Below are 21,171 nucleotides of genomic sequence, written 5' to 3'. Positions count from 1 at the left end.
TGTACCGACGAATTTCTAGGAGAAAGTTTTATACCCCCAACGGAGACTAAGTCCCAAATTTCAGCCAAAATACCGAAAATCGGGAGGTACCGTTCTATGGGGGCTATATCGAAACGAGGAACTGTACCGACGAATTTCTGGGAGAAAGTTTTATACCCCCAACGGAGACCAAGTCCCAAATTTCAGCCAAAATACCGAAAATGGGGAGGTACCGTTCTATACGGTCTATATGAAAGCGTGGATCTATACCGAAAACATTTCATATGTAACGTTTAATATCCCAAATACCAAATTTCAGCCATTTCTGTGGAATATTGAGGCTACAACCGTCAAAAGACCGGAAATATGGCGGTACGTTCTATGGGGGCTATACTAAGGCGTGGACCTTTACCGACAAATTTCATATGAAACATTTAGTACCCCAAATGAAGACCAAATACCAAATTTCAGTCATTTCGGTGGCTTATTGAAAGGCTTTTATAATAATAATAATTGTTCCACAAACATTCCAGATGGGACAAGGGAGACTTCTCTCATATCAATGAGTGCACCCCGATTCATATTAACTCAATGATATGGGACCTACTGTTTATTGCCGAGTCCGAACGGAGTGCCTTATGACACCACTTGTAGAGAAGTTTTATATGGCTGAAATACTCAGGAAATGTCGCCAACATCACTGATGGGTATTTTGCCACCGTTGAAAATTTGATGTTGCCTGGCTTGGGAATCGGAAAGGCTTTTACATCCAATAAATACTAAATACCAAATGTCAGCCATTTCGGTGAATTGCTGTTGCCACAACCTTCAAAACACCGAAAATCGGGAAGTATCGTTCTATAGGGGCTATATGAAGGCGCAGACCTATACCAACAAATTTCTAGGGGAAAGTTTTATACCCCCAAATATCAGCCATCTCGGTGTGATAATGACGCTTAAACCTTTACTTACTTACTTACATAGCTGGCACATTACAGAACATTTGTTCCATAGGCCGAACTAAGAAAAGATGTCCATTTCTCTCTATTTGTTGCTTCGCACTCTGGAATACCGCGCCTTTTCATCTCTTCATCCACTTGTTTGCTCCTTCTATTCCTTGGCCTGCCAATTCTGCGTGCACCGCCAAGCGGTCCGTATTTATACGCCTTTTAGCGGGTTCATCTTCGCTCATTCTTATATGTCCAAGCCAACGCAATCGCTGCATCTCGATACGTTTAACTATATTGATGTCGTTGTATAGCAGATACAGCTCCTGGTTCATGCGACGTCGATATTCACCGTCAACGCAGATTGGTCCATAGATCTTTCGAAGAATTTTTCTCTCAAACACACCAAGCACTGCCATGTCTGCTTGCGCAAGTACCCAGGCTTCGGAGCCATAGATCAGCACGGGTAGTATCAGTGTTTTGTACAGCGTTATTTTTGTTTGACGAGATGTGGCTTTGCTTTTCAACTGCTTACTTAAACCAAAGTAGCATCTGTTGGCCAATACAATTCTTCTCTTTATTTCACAACAGATGTCGTTTGTTGTGTTTACGGAGTTGCCGAGGTAGACGAAGTATTTTCTACCTCAAAATTATAGGATCAACTTCCTCAGTTGGTCCAAGCTCAATGGACGCATTGCGCGTCGACACCATTAACTTTGTCTTCTCACCGTTTACCGCCAGACCCACTTTAGCAGATTCTCCTTCGACCTTCATAAAGGTATCAGTTACTTCTTTAATGATCTTCCCATGATGTCTATATCATTGCTTATGCTGATGATATAGACATCATGGCTATTGGTGTAGATTGTGCCACTTCTTTTGACATTTGCATCTCGTATTACCTTTTCCAGCAAAATGTTGAATAGGTCACACGAAAGGCTGTCTCCTTGTCTGAAACCTCTTTTGGTACTGAACTGTTCGGAGAGATTCTTTCCAATTTTAACTGAGGGCCTAGTATCAGTTAAAGTCATCTTACAAAGCCGAATGAGCTTTGCGGGGATACCAAATTCAGACATTGCATGGAATACTTTGATCGAAGGGGACTGTCGAATGCTGCTTTATAACACTGTGCCACAAATTGGAACTCACGGTCTGTGCGGTGGAAAATTCCTTTTGGAGATGAAAGCCCTTAGTGAGTATATTAAGAACCCAAAAGGAAATTGTCCCCATAGGTCAAGACTCTGAGATATCGCGCGATGAATTTTTTGAATTTTCGCCTATGATGCTTGAGAAAATAGCTTTATATCTCTGTTTGCCGTTATTGTAGCTTCGTTTTGAGATTACATGTCTCCAGTCAAATCGAATGGCGAATCTTTTTGTAGAACATTTCATTCTTCTAACTCAATTCCTTTCATGTGCTTTTCGTCCTTTCTTTCTTGAACCGTTGTAAAAGTACCACAAGATGAGGTTTTACAGCATCCAAATATTCCACAAAAATATTGCTCAGAGAATTTTAGGTAAGGTTCTCATTGACAACTAATCGATATTGTCACATTTACCCGGTTTTTGTTCAGAAAACCCCTATGTTTTGTTTTTCTGTATATTCGTTATTTGTTATGTATTGGTAGGTAGACATACGCATTGGTTATCGCTTATATTGACATCTGGGATGTATCTGAAATATTTACCATATATAGCTCCCGGTATGCTAAACACGTTAATGAAAAATTTTCTTGGAGAATAAATCCGGTTATCTAATATTTTGAACCGGATATAGCGATATAAAACCCGGATTTTGTACCAATTTTAAGTAACCGATTGAGGTTATATGTATACTATTAGAAAGCTAATAAAATTGCCAATCAGGGAAAATAAATTTTTTGACAGCATCTTACCTGAGTTCGGTGCTAAAACAAAAAACCCGTATTCTTGAACCGTTTTTAAAGAAAAATATCACTGCGCGTAAATATGAAGATCAAAGCTTGGTGGGTTAAATATTCTTTTTGCCGATGAAAGTGGATGAAGTTAATATTATGAACCCGGAAGGACAGTTATGCCGTAGGTCAAACTTCTTAGTTATAGCGAAATGGAATTTATGTTATGGGTTTATTATCGTGCTCTTAAAGTTCATCAAGAATGTATGCATCACGCCATAACTCAGAAGTTTGACCTACTGCATAACTGTCCTTCCGGGTTCATAATATTAACTTCATCCACTTCCATCGGCAAAAAGAATATTTAACCCACCAAGCTTTGATTTTCATATTTACGCGCAGTGATATTTTTCTTTAAAAACGGTTCAAGAATACGGGTTTTTTGTTTTAGCACCGAACTCAGGTAAGATGCTGTCAAAAAATTTATTTTCCCTGATTGGCAATTTTATTAGCTTTCTAATAGTATACATATAACCTCAATCGGTTACTTAAAATTGGTACAAAATCCGGGTTTTATATCGCTATATCCGGTTCAAAATATTAGATAACCGGATTTATTCTCCAAGAAAATTTTTCATTAACGTGTTTAGCATATCGGGAGCTATATATGGTAAATATTTCAGATATTCCAGATGTCAATATAAGCGATAACCAATGGGTATGTCTACCTACCAATACATAACAAATAACGAATATACAGAAAAACAAAACATAGGGGTTTTCTGAACAAAAACCGGGTAAATGTCAAAAAGGGCAATGAAAACGTGACAATATCGATTAGTTGTCAATGAGAACCTTACCTAAAATTCTCTGAGCAATATTTTTGTGGAATATTTGGGTGCTGTAAAATCTCATCTTGTGGTACTTTTACTACGGTTCAAGAAAGAAAGGACGAAAAGGATATGAAAGGAATTGAGTTAGAAGAATGAAATGTTCTACAAAAAGATTCGCCATTCGATTTGTCTGAAGACATGTAATCTCAAAACGAAGCTACAATAACGGCAAACAGAGATATAAAGCTATTTTCTCAAGCATCATAGGCGAAAATTCAAAAAGTTCATCGCGCGATATCTCAGAATCTTGACCTATGGGGACAATTTCCTTTTGGGTTCTTAATATACTCACTAAGGGCTTTCATCTCCAAAAGGAATTTTCCACCGCACAGAAACCTTGTTGCACAGTGTAATCGACAAAAAGGTGATATGTGTCGATCTGCATCTCTTGTGTCTTCTCCAGGATTTGCGCTTGGTAAATATCTTGTCAATGGTGGACTTGCCAGGTCTAAAGCCACATTGGTAAGGTCCAATTATTTCGTTGACCATTGGCTTTAGTCGTTCGCACAATATCCCAGACACTATCTTATAGGCAATAGGGAGAAGACTTATGCCCCTATAGTTGGAGCATACAGTCTTGTCTCCTTTCTTGTGGACGGGACATAGGATGCTCAGGTTCCAATCGTCGGGTACGCGTTCTTCCTGCCAGATGGTGCTACCTAGCTGATGCATACACCTTATCAGCGCGTCGCGTCCGGTTTTAAACAGCTCGACTGGTAAGCCATCGGCTTAAACCTTTAAAATACCGAAAATAGGGTAATACCGTTCTATGGGGGCTATATCAAAACGTGGACCGATATAGCCCATTTGCAATGCCAAACATGCTAGGAGTAAGAGAACCATTTTACCAAATTACAAAACTTTATCTTAAAAAATGCGAGCTCTATCTTGATTTCAACAGACGTACGGATGGACATGGAATGACAAATTTAATTATACCTTCCATATTATGGTGGAGGGTAAAAAAATGGTGCCACCGTGGTGTAATGGCATGCACATTGAATGCATGGTTTTGATTCCCAGGCCAGACAATATCACATTTTCAACGGTGGCAAAAAATACCTCTCAGCTTAATACTGGTGAAATTTCCAGAGCAATTTAGTCTTGTAAACTTCCATAAAAAGTAGGTAGGTGCACACATTGGTATGGAGAAGTCTCCCTTGCCCCTTTTAGGATGATTGTGGAAACATAAAGGTACATTAGAAAAACTTGCTTATGTTGTATCTAGTCTCAGGATAATTCATGACCTCTCATTAATAAACCACAATTATAAAGGATTTATTGTCACCGTACTGCAATGGTCAACATACTCGCCTTGCCCACACAACTTAAATGCATCAATATCCTCAATATCCTTTTTATATCCTCAGCCTTTAGGCTGTAATATTTTGTCCAAACTAAGTTTAAGTTAGAATATGGTCCACATCGGTCCACCCTCTCAGGTACTTCCCCAACAAAAGTTCAACAGTTTTCTGTAAAATGGTGCAAACGATAACTTTCAAAGGAAGAAATCGATTTGATCGTATTATTCCTTCCGGATATATATCAGATTCGAATATAGACTATATCGGTCCACTCCATAGGGTACTTCCCAAAAAAGATTAGGAAAAAGTGAAGTTTATCACATTTTCAACGGTGGCAAAAAATACCTCTCTGCTCAATACTGGTGACATTTCCAGAGCAATTTATTCTTGTAAACTTCCTACAAAACCTCGTCCATAAAAAAATAGGTAGGTGCACACATTGGTATGGGAGAAGTCTCCCTTGTCCCTTTTAGGATGTTTGTGGAAACATAAAGGTACATTAGAAAAACTTGCTTATGTTGTATCTAGTCTCACGATAATTCATGACCTCTCATTAATAAACCACAATTATAAAGGATTTATTGTCACCGTACTGCAATGGTCAACATACTCGCCTTGCCCACACAACTTCAATGCATCAATCCCTGAGAAAAATAACACATTTTCAGCATTTCGTCCATTACATTTCCTCAGTATTTCACAAGGTCCCATGACATTGAAGCTGTCTACCTCCTCTCCCCTTAGAGATGTGGATAGAAAATACATATCTTGTACTGGTCATTCCCATCTCTGGTATATTGAATAAGGACTGGATAAAGACTAAAATTTATCTAAAACAAAAATGAAAAACTGTGATGAAGGCTTAACATTTGGTTCAATTATGTGAGACTGTTAGTAGTAGCACAAGGCCATCATCTAATCCTTTTACGGTGACAAAAACCTGACAACAATAAGGAAGCACATGTTCTACGACAAAATTGTGTTAATAAGACTATTGGGTTGGCTAAATAAGGCTATTCTTCTTCTTCTTCTATTTCTGTGTTAAGTTAAATAATGAAATGTAAAAGGATTTCCCGGGTTTGGTTTTTTTTTGCGGAAAGTGATAGGAAAAAGGATAGTAAATTAATCTTTTTCTACTTGGCACACAAGACGATGATAAAGGTATCTTGGAATTTAGCTACGTTGAAAGAGAAAAATAAAGTCGATAGATTTTTATTGACATTTAGTTTAGTAATACATTTAAATCAAAGATAAACTTTCAATTCAGACCACATTTGTGTCTTTTCTTAAAGATTCTGTTTTATTTCAGAAACATAATAATGGGATTATTTTAAATTGTATCAGCTTGCTACACAGTCCTGCAAAGCATCGAATATTTCATTAACATTTCTTCAATATACCCTAATATATAGACATGTGAATATGTGTCCATGTCATATAAGTATGAAATTGTCTGTCTACATTTATTTTATGCATAATTTAATGTGTTAGAAAGATGACTTGTGCGTGCCGGTACATGTGTTTATCTTGTGTTGGGGAATCTTCCTTCCGAAAATGTTTCTATTATCCATTTTTGTTGTTTTTGCTATGAGAAATAAAATACTGAAACGTGTTGGTAACCTGAGATACGGCAAATGTTGCCTTGAAAGTCACATTTCTTTCTACGAAAATGCATAAACAATTGGCTCATTTACAACAACAACCACAACAAGCTCTTTAATATATGTGAATGTATTTAATGTTGGGAAAGATACAACCAACATGGCACGGCAATTGTTTATTTTTTTCTTTTTCTTAGAACGTTTCCGATGAATAATAATATAAGGAGGAGGAAAAGAGAGAGCGGGAGGAATATTTTCATGGAAGTAAACTTGGACAAAAATGCAGAAAATTACTTAATTAAAGATCTATAAAATAGATTTAATACAAAGCAATTACAACTTGAAATAAAAAATGTAAAAAATAGGCAAATATAACATGTTATAAAATTTAATTTCCAAATTAAGATGCATTTAAAGACCTTGAAATGCTACTTAAATGAATTTTAAATTTAAACTAGGTTTTTAAAATAAATCAATTTCTACTTTGCAAATTTTATATTATATGGCTATGGGCTAGATTACTGATTACATACATATAACTCATACGCCATAACACTAATCAATAGCCACACACACACTTTAAGCAAAGCCAAATCATATTCTGCTTTAAATTTATCTAACAAAGCAATCTTTAAACAACGCCAACTACAAGAACAACATGTTTCCATTCCTTTTACCATTTTTTTTATTTTTTTTCGTGTTGCTTCCTTTTCTATACCCCAATTTGTACAAAATAATTCTAATGAGTTTGTCATCTTGTATAAATTGTTAAAAAAAAAGATAAAAAACTCGACCTTCTTCTGCAAGACCTTTCTGTGGCAGCAGCTGTAGATGTAGTTTGTAAAACTATTTTCTTATTTTTTTCATGGAAGTAAAAAAAGGATATCACCATGTTGGTTATGTCTTTCAAGAAACAAGGAAGTGACACGAGGAATGGAGGTTGGAGCGAATGTTATTGTCTTTTCTTTTGTCGATTTCTTTTATATGTCTTTTGATATTTGGAAATCAATCTGTTACCATTGATGGCATGTCAGAACAAGCATTGTTCGTTATTTAAAGAATCGCCAACAAGCAATAAAGTACATATTTTTCTTATAAATATATTTTAAAATTGCATGTAGAAAGAATAGAACGTATTTGTATTGAAAAGAACTTGACACAAAACGAAGAACCCAGACAATAAATTTCTAAAGCGGTGTACAAGAAAAATATGATTTTAAAATTGTTATAATAAATATATATTTTTATACCCTCAGCCTTTAGGCTATAATATTTTGTCCAAACTAAGTTTAAGTTAGAATATGGGCCACATCGGTCCACCCCTTCGGGTACTTCCCCAACAAAAGTTTAAAAGTTTTCTGTAAAATGGTGCAAACGATAACTTTCGAAGGGAGAAATCGATTTGATCGTTTTATTCCTTCCAGATATATATCAGGTTCGAATATAGACTATATCGGTCCACTCCCCCACAAAAGATTCGGAAAAAGTGAAGTTTATGGACTTCTCCCGTACTGTTTTGATTTTTTTTGTAGCAGGATGTCCTTAAGGCCCCCTCTACGTCAGTAAACTTGTTTTCGGGTACCTCCCACAAAAGATTCGGAAAAAGTGAAGTTTAAGAACTCCTCTCGCATCGTTTTGATTTTTTTTCAGCAGGATGTCCTTACGGCCCCCTCTACGACGGTAAATTTTTTTTCGAGCGCTAGTCCATACTTCCCCAGATAATAGCCTAAAAGCATTAAAAGACCCTGATGGCAACAAATAATCTGCAAACAAACAACAAATCCGCAAGATAACTCTCGCAGAGAGTTTCTGATTTTGCAAATCGTATTATTTCATCTAGTTATGTATCAACTTGGAGTATATTGGTAGCGTCCTTGAGATACCTCCCACACAAAATTTGCAAAAATTGCAGATTGAAGACTCGTCACGGATCTCTTTGAAATTTGTGCAGAAGGTTGCTTTCACGGTCCCTATTACAACGGTAATTTTTTCCGGAGTAAGTCCATATATTTTAACAATGACCCAAAATCTCAAAAAAAAAACCCCTGCCGGCACATACTAAAATGGTTAATGTGCAAGACAATCCCAAACTTTTTCAAAAATTTCTTGTAATTTAATATTTCGAGTTCTTTATAAATCAGAAGTTTACTTACTAAACCTTTCGGACTATATTGACATATATTTGGTATATTAATGCAAACTCGTGATACAAATTCAATATATTTTATATACGGCATAACTATTGTGTTTGCATATTTGTTTGTTTGAGGCTGAAGGTATATCTCCCTCAGCACAACTGACTGATACTTTCTTACTTGTTATTAATATACTCATATATAATATTGCTTGTTATACCCTCAGCATTTATGCTAACGAGGGTATATACATTTTCATACGGACAAAATGTGCCTCATCGAAATAATGGTTTTAGACCCCAAGTATGTTTGGACGAAATGTGGAGTTGATTTAGCCATGTCCGTCCGTCTGTCTGTCTGGCTGGCAGGTGCGCACGATAACTCTCGAACGGAGCAACCGATTCGGTACAAAATTTGGCTTTCGTAGTATTTTGCTCGAACTTAGTTTAAGTTCGAAGATGGGTTATATCGATCCACTCCTTCCGGTACCTCCCCCACAAAAGTTCGCAAATGTTCGGAAAATTTGTGCGCACGATAACTCATGAAGGAAGTAAACGATTTCGCCCACACTTTGTACATCGTGAAAGTTCTACCAGACTTAGGTGAAGATTAAATATGGACTCAATCGGTCCACTCCTTCGGATACCTGCCACACAAAATTTCGGAAAAGTTCACTTTAGGACCTGCTCTCAAATCGCTTTGATTATTGTAGTAGCAACTTTTATTCGCTGTCCCCCATACGACGGTACAAGTTTCATAAGGGGCAAGCCCATACTTCCTGAGAAAATAGCCTAAAAGGTGCAAAAACCCCTATGACACCGTGTGTAGTGGTTGGAGCGCAAGATAAATCTCGAACGGATCTGCCAATTCGGTCCAAAATTTGGCCTTAGTAATATTTTGTCCAAACATAGCTTAAGTTCGAAGATAAACCATGTCGGTCCACTCCTTCAGGTACCTCCCCCACAAAAATTCAAAAATCTTCGGAAAAAAGATACGCACGATAACTCTTGAAGGGAGTGACTGATGTAATCCAAACTCTGCACATCCTAATATATCTACCATATATAGATCAGGTTCGAATATGGACTATATTTGTGCACTCCTTTGGGTACCTCCGACACAAAATTTCGGATAAGTTCACTTTAAGACCTGCTCTCGAATCACTTTGATTTTTTATTAATTTTCTCGTTTAGAGTTAAGCTTGATGATCGGAAATTATTTGCAAGTGAAAAAGGAAAGCCAAGGACTCGAACCCACATAGTCACCAATTACGTTACCTGGTTTCATTGGTGGTAAAGCAAATCTTCGGACGTATCGACTATGTAATGGCTTCTCTGTCCTACAACTTATCATTTGGCTTTCGTAATATTTTGCCCAAACTTAGTTTAAGTCGGTCCACTCCTTCCGGTACCTCCCCCACAAAAGTTCGAAAATGTTCGGAAAATTTGTGCGCACGATAACTCTTGAAGGGAGTAACAGATTTGGCCCACACTTTGTACATCGTGAAAGTTCTACCAGACCTAGATGAAGTTCCAATATGGACTCAATCAGTCCACTCCATCGGGTACCTCCCACACAAAATTTCGGAAAGGTTCAGTATAGGACCTGCTTTCGAATCGCTTTGATTTTCGTTGTAACAAATTGTATTCGCTGTCCTCCATACGACGGTACAAATTTCATCCGGGGCAAGTCCATACTTCCTGAGAAAATAGCCTGAAAGGTATAAAAACGCCATGACAACGTGTGTACTAGTTGGAGCGCAAGATAAATCTCGAACGGATCTGCCAATTCGGTCCAAAATTTGGCCTTAGTAATATTTTGTCCAAACATAGCTTAAGTTCGAAGATAAACCATGTCGGTCCACTCCTTCAGGTACCTCCCCCACAAAAATTCAAAAATCTTCGGAAAAAAGATACGCACGATAACTCTTGAAGGGAGTGACTGATGTAATCCAAACTCTGCACATCCTAATATATCTACCATATATAGATCAGGTTCGAATATGGACTATATTTGTGCACTCCTTTGGGTACCTCCCACACAAATTTTCGGATAAGTTCACATTAAGACCTGCTCTCGAATCACTTTGATTTTTGTTGAAGCGATTTGCATTCGCTACCTCCATTAAGACGGTAATAGTTTTTTCAGGAGCAGGTCAATATTTCTTGGGAAAACATCCCGAAAGGTGTAAAAAGCGCTATGTCAACATATGTGGCTCTCGAACTGTTCTACCGATTTGGTCTTCGTCATATTTTATCCAAACTTAGTTTCATGGGGCAATACCGGTCCCCAACTTCCGGTACTTCTCCCCAATATTTAAAAAATGTCACTAAAATGTTAGGACGATATCACTTGAATGGTGCAACCAATTTGGTCCAAACTTTGGATCTCCTAATATTTTGTCAAAATTTAGTTTAACTTCTAAAATGGTCCATATCGGTCCTCCCTAAGGATACCTCCCCCATAAAAGTTCAACATTTGTGTTAATTCCTAATCCACATTTTTGTCGGCAAGTTCAAATGTTGAAAAAGGGCCACAAGATTTAAAGAGACGCTAAATACATTCTATCTGTCCGTAGATGAAAGCTTCAATTCACATTGGCTGAGGGTATACCTCTGTCGGCAAAGCCGACTGACACTTTTTTACTTGTCAATATTGAAATTACTTATCACACGTCCATACATATGTTCTCACAAACATCCCAAAAGGAACAAGGGGGTTTTCTCTCGTATTAATGATAGCACCCGGTTCATATTAGTTCAAAGTAGAGTTGTGTCAATATAGTTCAATAGAACGATCTATTTCACTATGTAGTTCTAATCTATAATCTATCGGTCGTATGGGTGATTTCATACGTTCGTTTCTATGACATCGCTCACACATTTAGGAACTAGAACTGGGAACTAGATTGGGCGTTGAAAATGTTATGTAGTCTAGCCTAGGAATTGAGCCCGGAAATTCCGAGAGCAAGGCGATTGTACATACCAGTGCACCAAGGTGGCACCCAATTACAAATTATTTTCGTAATTTAATCCCCATGAATGTCGCGGCTAGCTTTGCAGAATCCCATTTTTCAACTCAAGTTTTTCACAAAGTAGCACTTAACCCAAAAAAATATTTCAACGAAGTTGAATCAACAAGTTTTTCAAAAATCTAAGCAATCGTCGGCTGATCCTTCAAAAACATTTCCTAACAAAAATGAAATTTCTGTATCGGTTTCATGATTCAATAGGAAAAAGTAACTAAACCCCACATTAGGCGACGTATGATCAATGCCAGCAACTATACGTCCAGCAGAATTGTTTATTCATCCTCTTAGCGTATAATCAAAAGCAGCAATTATACGCTCCCCATTCAACTTCATTTGTATTTTTCAAGCGAACATTTCACACTTTCATTTTACTTGTCATAGCCAATCTAATCCTCTTGTTGTGAATTTAAAACTAAAAATCAATTTTAATAAAGTTAATTTTTCAAAACTTCACTTCATGCTTGTCCATTTTCCATTCAGTTTTATTTTTTAAACGAAAACAATTCATCAGTCATGTTCAAAAGCAAAAAATGACAAACAAGAAAACGGATGTTGAAAATGCAGTTAGTATTCGACTCGTGTGTGTGTGTGTGTGTCTGTGTGGGTGTATGTATTTGCTTAGGGGATTTTGTTGTTTTGTTTTTAGCGGGATATGCTCAAAACAAATGCACATTCTTTCCCACTCCTCCGCTCACACACACACATTCATCTGCATACGGAGAAAACTCACTTTTCTCACATGAAGATGAAATCAATATTTACATACGTACCTACACATCGACATGTGTATATTTATTGCGCTGGTCGAAACGAAATACGTTTTGTAAACTGTTTTCGTATGCATGCGATATATAAGATGGGGTTGTGGGTTACAATACTAAGACATTTTGAGTAATTTGACTGAAAAAATTTGAAACATGAAAATAGATCTACAGTTTCTTGTTTCCAACCAAAAAATCGTGAATAATGTCAATACTTATTCTGCAATCAATGCGTTGTCCCATTCTCAACTTCCATATCTCAATAACGGTAAAACTTATGAAATTATCATAAAGGCCAATCTTGTACAGAATTTTCATAACTACAAAATTCTTTTTAGTCCCATTTCGATAGGACTTGCCGTTTCCAAGCAAAATCATGAAAACACAAGAAAACCCTAAAAATGTCAAATTGAATCGCGATTTATTTAAAAAGGGCTCCGGCGATTTTTTTGTTTTTTTTTTTTATTTTTCTCATCTATGAACATTGTAGTTTCAGAATCCGGAAAAACTTCCCAGATGTAAGCACCTTCCATTTATAGTTGCTTCAAGAGCACCGTGTATTTTATTAAAAAAATCCAAGAATTGAAGAAAAGGGTGTAAGTCCCAACAAATATTGAAAATTCCTCCTGAAAAATTTTTAAAAATGGACTTACGACCTTTTCTTGCGTAGCAGACGATATGTACCTTTTACATTGAATTCCACAAGGTCTTCATTCAATACACTTTGGTAGAATGGTCATTGTGGCGTATGAATAATGTCAATACTAATACGTATCACCAACATTTTGATGCATTTCCACTTTTTTTCGTTTTTGATGATGTCGTCTCTTTAAATTCATTTCATTAATGTCTAGGAGTGCTTTTCCGTTCTTATGTGATTAGAATTGAACTAGACCCTCTCTAATATCCAATATCCCGAAGTTGTTTTTTCATATAAATGGTTTACACCCGTTACTTGGTATTTGTTTTGATACATCGTTTATTCAGTAGCACCAGCATGAACAGCAGCAGTGCCGCCAATATTGCCAACAGCATAGAGAGCTGTTGGTGGTAGTTAAATAAATGGTTTTTTGTTTGTGAAAGTTGATAGAAAAAATATGGAGAAAAAAACTCAATGTCGTTTATTTGATTGATATAAATGAGTGAATGAATGACTCCTCTCGTTCTCATTCTTTCTCTTATTTACGTTTTATGCTGTTCAACAGAGCGAAAATACGTTCAAAAAAATAACAATAAACAAAAAAATGTACGAATTTTTCAAGTATTTCCAGAAAAAATATGAATTATGATTTTTTCTCTGCAATTTGCTTCAATTGAGAATTTTCATCCGCAGATGGTGTGTTGTGTAGTTATAATGTAATTTTGAGATGGTTTGATAGAATATTTTATCATTGCTGTCCATTTGCTACAAGCGAAAGATTAAAACCATGAATATGTAGTAATTAAGCAATTCTCCATTAGGGATATACAATATTACATTCAAATCTTCATTGAAAATACCCTACTTGGTAGTACCCTTGCCATGTATGCCTAACTAAGTCTTGCGCCAGACTATGAAAATTTTCATGAAAATATTTTGAGTTATGGGTAAGAGAGAGAAAAAGTTCATGCGTTATTTTCAGTGTCTGGCACAAGAGTTAATGCCTGGGTACATAAGCTACCTTGCCTGCTTGCCTTGATTTCTGACATAATAAAAATAAAAGAATAAAAAAGACCGAGCGAATTCGGAACTTATTCTTTTTTATTCTTTTATCAGAAGCAAGCAGGGCAAGCAGGCAGGGCAGCTTATGTACCCAAGCCTCCACAAACATATTTCAAAATTTCCAATAGAAATAAAAACAAGACATTTAGAACATAATATTGATCTTCTGCTAATTGACGTTTTACTTGAAAGAAAAAAAGAGTTCGTTCTGTATCCCTAAATTCCCTGAAAACCAAGGGAAGAATTATTATTCGAACACTCTGCAGGCCACACAAAGATAAAAGACTCCAATTATATTTCCCCAATTATATAGTTATTTTAATATTTCATACACAAATAACAAACTATTGTCATAGTCTCCTTAAGCTCATCCGAGTTTTTATTAAATTGCAAAAATGCCAATAAAACACCCAACAGCAACAAATGTTTTCTCCCTATGCAACATACCACCATCTTAACTTCCTTTTATTTTCCCATTCATATGTGTGTCTCTATTTGCAATTCTGGTTAATGTGGGCGATGGTAATAATCTGAAAAGAGGGAGAGAGAAAAAAAGCAAAAATGCCCTCAAGTAAAGTTGCCATGGAAGGATTTATCGCTTGTTTGATTGACTGACTGGTTGGTGGGTTGCACAGATGTATGAGACAGACAGAGTATTGTAAGAAAGTTGAAATACAATTTTGTAATTTTTAAATTTAAATTTTTTTCAATATTTGCATACAAATTTCCCCAAGCATCTCGAAGGCAAGAATCATCTGATATGAATAAGTGTAGTTCTATTATAATATAGAGTTAGGAACTAGTCGCTGAAATGCTCATATATTATGGACTTTCTATCCCATGACCTTCTATCTACATATGTTCCCACAACATCCCCGAAGGGACAAGGAAGACTCCTCTCATATCAATGAGTGCACGCCGATTCATATTGACTAATTTATTGCCTACTCCGAACGGCGTGTCCAAAGACAACACTTGTAGAGAAGTTTTTCATGGCTGAAATTCTCAGGAAATGTCGCCAACATTACTGAGGGGTAATTTTGCCACCGTTGTAAATTTGATATTGCTTGGCCTTGGATTCGAACCGCAGACCTTCTGAGTGCAAGGCGGACGTGCTAACCATTGCACCACGGTGAACGCATTCATATTCTTATGAATATTATGATTGTGACCTATTTCATAAGGCACTTTTATACATTTTTTAAATTATTCTAAATTTTGTGCAAAAATTTCTTTAAAACAAATATCCAATTATTCCACTCTCTAAAGCCGTTACAACACAGCACCGTTCACATGGAAAATTTTCTTAATGTTTTGAGATAATTTTAAAAGGATTTTATTCTTCTTAACTTTCCTTTGAACATAAACGCCTACATTATGTTTGTTCTTTGCCGCTTTGATTTACTAAATATAGTCAGTAGTCTGTCTATGCTTTTCTGACATGCCAAACATTGCGCCTGAATGTATGCATGCTTTTATTGTTAACTTTATCATAATTGCATTAAATCAGATTACGGCTTAAGTGTTACTTTCATTACATGAACAGACAATGAAACTCATACACCTGACATTGACACGCACACTTAGTCACACGCTACATAAGGCTCTCTGCATGGAGAAGGATATTTGTCTCCGGCACAGGATATGTGTAATGTGTTTAAGTATGGCCATATAGTTAATCCTTTTATATAGCAGAACAAAGGATGCAAGGATGTGTAAGTAGGTATCTGTCTTTGACTTTAATGGCTGCGGCTGCTGCCTTTTCTTATACTGTACATGCTATAAACGCCAACCGTTTTGCCAAACCACAAACTATGCTTGTACAAAAAATAGTATGTTATGGCATAAAGTATGCAATATTTTACGACTTGTAGCTCTTGATGCTAAATGTTGGCATTGTCATATCTCTTCCCCTCCATGTACGTTAATTTATTAAGAACGAGAATCAAGGAGGAATGGGGAAATTTTACTTCCTTTATGAAATTTATATACAATCCTTATAAATATGGAAAAAATGGTAACGAAGCTGTTAACATCATTGCTACTGCCACCTCCTTCATCTGTACATTCAATCTCTCCCTCTGCTTCCCTGTGTGATAAAATAATATATGTATGTATGTAGCTAAAAGTATGATCTGATATTTGTTCGCTGTGAATAAAGTAACTGATAACGTTTGCCTGAAAGCATATTTTCAGGCGTTTGTTATTTTTAATTTCATTGAAAGCAACGCAATAAATTTCATCGAAAGGCGTTATATGTGTGTCTGTTTGAATATTGAGTTGCTGTAATTTTATTTATGTTTTTTTTTTTTTTTTAATTTAATGGAAAATGTTGTTTGCGGTAAGCAGAACGGCACTGATTGCTAGGTAAACAAAATTAGTGTAAAAATTAATAGAAAAAATATATACTCAGAAAGTATATATGGGACAATAAAATATAGTGATGAAATGTACGAAATGTACATGGATTTGTGCATGCACGGGGATCATTGACACTTAGCTTTCTACACTTCAAAGCCTAGGTACACAAGTGGTTCGCATTCTTGCTTAAGTGGTTTCTGGTAAAAGAATAAAAAACGGCCGAACCAAATTCGAACTACGAAGTTCCAAGAAGGTCTATCTCGGACAACACTTATGAGTAAATCCCTCACAAAAGTTCAAAGCTTTGTTTAAGTCCAGGTTAAAGGCTGTTTGAGGATTGATTATAATGATACTAGAGTTGCTTGCCCTTGAAACAGTTTGATGTTACCTTTTCTTAAGTCATTTATATTTTTCTTGCATCGTTAATTAGTCGGGATCTGCAAGTGACTATAAACAAAAAAATCTTCAGAAATTTTGGTGTCGACATGCAATTTTAACATACCGCAAAATAACTGATGGATTGAGACCTAATTTATTTCAACATCAAATTTACAATGGTGGCAAAATTGCCCCTCAGTAATGCTGGCGACATTTCCTGAGTATTTCAGCCATGAAAAACTTTTCTACAAGTGGTGTCGTAAGACACGCCGTTCGGACTCGGCGATAAACTGTAGGTCCCATATCATTGAGCCAATATGAATCGGCGTGATATGAGAGAAGTCTCCCTTGTCCCTTCGGGGATGTTGTGGGAAGATATGTTATGTTATACCTGACGAAGCTATAGCTATCGATATGTAAACTTCTAATCTAACCACTTGCTTTCCAATAAGACCAAAGCTTGATTTGTAGCATATTTAAGAAAGTGGGAGTGGTCGGAGTGGTAGCGCAATAAAAAACAGAGCACAGGGGTAACCCTCTCCTCCAAAATTCAACAATATATAGTCCGTGTACATCAACTGAAAATAACATGGAAATTGGTTCAGAAGTTTTGGAGATATAACATATTAAAAAAAGTTGGCGTGGTAGGGTCTTAAGGCCACAAATAAGTGCCTAGGGTCGGGGACATCATTTCAGTGGGTTATCGTACAACTGTTGGACCAGTATGCCTGGAAGCATGGACTTGTCCACAAAAAACAAACAACATCATTGGTATAAATTTGCAAAGGATCTCCAAACACTTGGACACAAATGTTGAACTCTTGTGGGGGAGGTATATCCGTTCGAGAGTTATCTTGCGCTCCAACCACTACAAACGGTGTCATAGGGGCTTTTGAAACTTTCAGGCTATTTTCTCAGGAAGTATGGTTTTGCACCCCCCCCCCCTTATGGGGGGCCGTGAATACAAGTTGTTACAACAAAAATCAAAACGATTCGAGAGCAGGTCCTAAACTGAACTTTTTCGATTGAGTCCATATTGGATCCACACCTAAAGTAAGGAGGAAATTTCACTATGTGCAAAGCATGGATCAAATCAGTTGCTCCCTTTAATAGTTATCGTGAGCACAAATTTTCCTACCATTTTCGAACTTTTGTGGGGGAGGTACCGGAAGGAGTGGACCGATAAAACCCATCTTCGAACTTAAACTAAGTTTGGACAAAATATTGCGAAAGCAAAATTTTGGACCAAATCGGTTCATCCGTTCGAGAGTTATCGTGCGCACCAGCCAGACAGACAGACCGACGGACATTGCTAAATCGACTCCAAATTGTCTAAAACACATTTCGTCCAAACATACTTGGGGTCTAAAACCATTATTTCGATGAGGCACATTTTGCCCGTATGAAAGTGTATATACCCTCGTTAGCATAAATGCTGAGGGTATAAAAAATAGGGTATAGGGGAGGTGCCCCGCTCCCTCCAAAATTCAAAAAAATATGTATAGCCTATTTCCACCAGGGGCCATTCTTGCACATTCTCTGAAATTTTCAGGAAAATCGGCTCAGTAGTTTCAGAGATATAACATATTTAAAAAGTGGGCGTGTTCGGGTCTTTAGGTCCTAAATAAGTACCTAGGGTCGGAAATTTAACCACCAATGCCTAGCAAATTTTTTTCTAAACCATACGTTCGTAAGTTTTTCAAAAAAAGCTTATTTAAAAAAAAGGGCCTAGGAGAGATTCCCCGCCTCCTCCGAAATTCAACAAAATATATAGATTATATTCACCAAGGGTGTTCCCTGTAGATTCTCTGAAATTTTCAAGGAAATTGGTTCCGCTGTTTTGTATAAATAACATATTTAAAAAGTGGACGTTCTAATATAGAGTTTTTAAAAATAGAGCACATGGGAGGTACCCGCTCCCTCCGAAATTCAACAAAATACATAGCTTACTTTCAACACGGGTGTTTCCTGTACATTCTCTGAAATGCACTGAACAAGAGTTCTTCCTTTCAATATAAAGGACTAAAAGGATGAGATCTTGTTGCGAAGACCGTAACTATAGGTTTCTCTGCCTTTCCCGAAAGAAAATCAATTTTAACTACATACAACCCTACAAAGCTTGTTGTTTTTAAATTTGAAAGCAACAAAACTGGGATTAAGCTGGATTACATTACCAATAATAAGTAAAACACATCTCAAGAATATTGCGAAAGTAATCTTTGTTACAATTTACAATTTTATTCTGTGTAGACTTTGTTGATTGGGTCTGTCAGTGGAATAATTAAGATCACTGTTAATGATACCTACTCCACAAATGCCTAAAAATTATCAGTCCACCTCGGTCCACCAATCCTGTTATGGTTTTTTTGCACAGTCACAGTTTGATACTTTTTTGCTTGCTTCCTTTATTATTAAACATATCGCAATCTATTCTTTCCATATCATTTCGTTTTGTATTTTTCATTTCACTTTTGCTCAATTCCCATTTCATTGCTTCATCTCTTGTTTTTATGTAGTGGTATTTCCAAAAAATACACACATACACACTCTCATTTTCTTTGGTTAAGTTTGGCACAATCGTAAGAGCCATTGTAGAAATATTGAGATTTTTGTCCCATGACAGATGCGATGGTAGATGGGAAGGAACATTCCAAACTATTTGGGGAAATGAAAGTTAATTGAATTTTATATGAGGTTTTAATAAACCCAAAATCGAATTTTTTATTCCATGACATAAATAAGTCATATGTTAGAATGAAAAATTGTATGTGTTGCTTTTTATTTTAATTTAAGAGATTTTAAAGCATATTTTAGGGTTGTACGCACAGCCTCTAAAACATTTGCAAGATGTAAGATTAATCTTATCATTGTTTGAATATTTTAAAACACACATTCAGGAACTTAGCTTTGAGAGCTTAGACATCTGAAAGTGAATATCAAAAAATTTCCCACCACACGTTCAGTCTGAAAGGTATGTTAATTTGTTCCAAAAACAACACTCAGCATCCCAATTTATTTTCACTCTGATGTCAGATGTTCATTATTATCTACACCTCCGTAGTAATTTGTTCCCATTTTATAACTCAATTTACCACCACCATCGCTTTGATGTTTCTTGGGCTTTTAAAAAGCAATTTTCTGCCCATTTAAAAATAGTACGCCTATTTTTAGGCCCACCATGCGTCCGTCCGTCTTTTTATGTGAAAAACATGTTAAGGTTCATAAATTATTCGCAAAACAACAAGGCATGATGTTTATTATTTGACTGCTGTGCTATTATTCTATTGTCCCACGCTTAAATCCACAATAGCAATTCGAAGGAAAAAGTTTAAAGACCAAAAGTCCATAAATTGCACGCACGTACAAACAATTTTTCGATACGCCGACTTGTCCTCACGTAACGGTGTATTTATAAACACCATTTGGAGATAAAAATAAAGTCACTTAAAATTAATGTTGTCTGTCAATAATAGTGCCTATCATTTTGATTGAAATTGTGAAGGTAGATAAAAAACTATAACTTGGGGTTTATTTTGTTTTAAATTTAAAGCAAGGATTTGGAAGCACGTTTCATATTTGGCAGTAATGTATGTATGTTTATTACACTAAATTTATTCATATTTGTGTGATTATAATTATTCCTTGAATTAGAAAATCAGATAATGTCGTTATTTTCGACAATTGAATATTTGTTGTGCTATTTTCTGAAATTCTCTAAATAATTATTATTTTGGACACACGAACAAGTCTTTTTTCATTTGTTCTACGTTTATTTTCCTCACTTTTGAAGTATTAATTATGCCGAAAACAAAATTATAACAACGTAAAACCATATTAAAAATTTTGTTAGTATCGATTCATACTTTCAAAGTGGGTGTTGCTTGGTGTAATTTTATTGTACTTACTTCTATGTTTTTTTTTTCGAAAGATTGAATTAATTTAAATTCGCAGCAACACCATCAAAATGTCCTTTAATCATAGACAAATGAATTGTATAGACAAAGAAATGCTCTCACCAATGTTGTTAACATTGAGTTAGTTGACAGAACAACTCAATTAAAATGCCAATATATACGATTTTAAAAACATTTTGTTCTAACAAAAACTGTATGGGGTTACTTTTTGACGGAATCTACATCCTCAGATAAAAATATTTAAGAAAGTCCTGGCATTTCCCCAAAAATCGCCTTAGAAAATTTCTGAGT

The 21,171-nt window shown here is 36.1% G+C and overlaps 1 protein-coding gene across 6 annotated transcripts in view; it reads left to right on the top strand.

Annotated features, from left to right (window-relative positions):
- norpA (no receptor potential A) overlaps nt 1-21,171 on the top strand; it is a 136,163-nt gene that overhangs the window by 84,947 nt on the left and 30,045 nt on the right. The gene's annotated exons all lie outside the window — the stretch shown is intronic.

Source organism: Musca autumnalis, unplaced genomic scaffold, assembly GCF_047663935.1.
Source record: "Musca autumnalis isolate F117 unplaced genomic scaffold, ASM4766393v1 scaffold_3, whole genome shotgun sequence".
Lineage (NCBI taxonomy): Eukaryota > Metazoa > Arthropoda > Insecta > Diptera > Muscidae > Musca > Musca autumnalis.
This window is presented reverse-complemented; position numbering and strand designations above follow the sequence as displayed.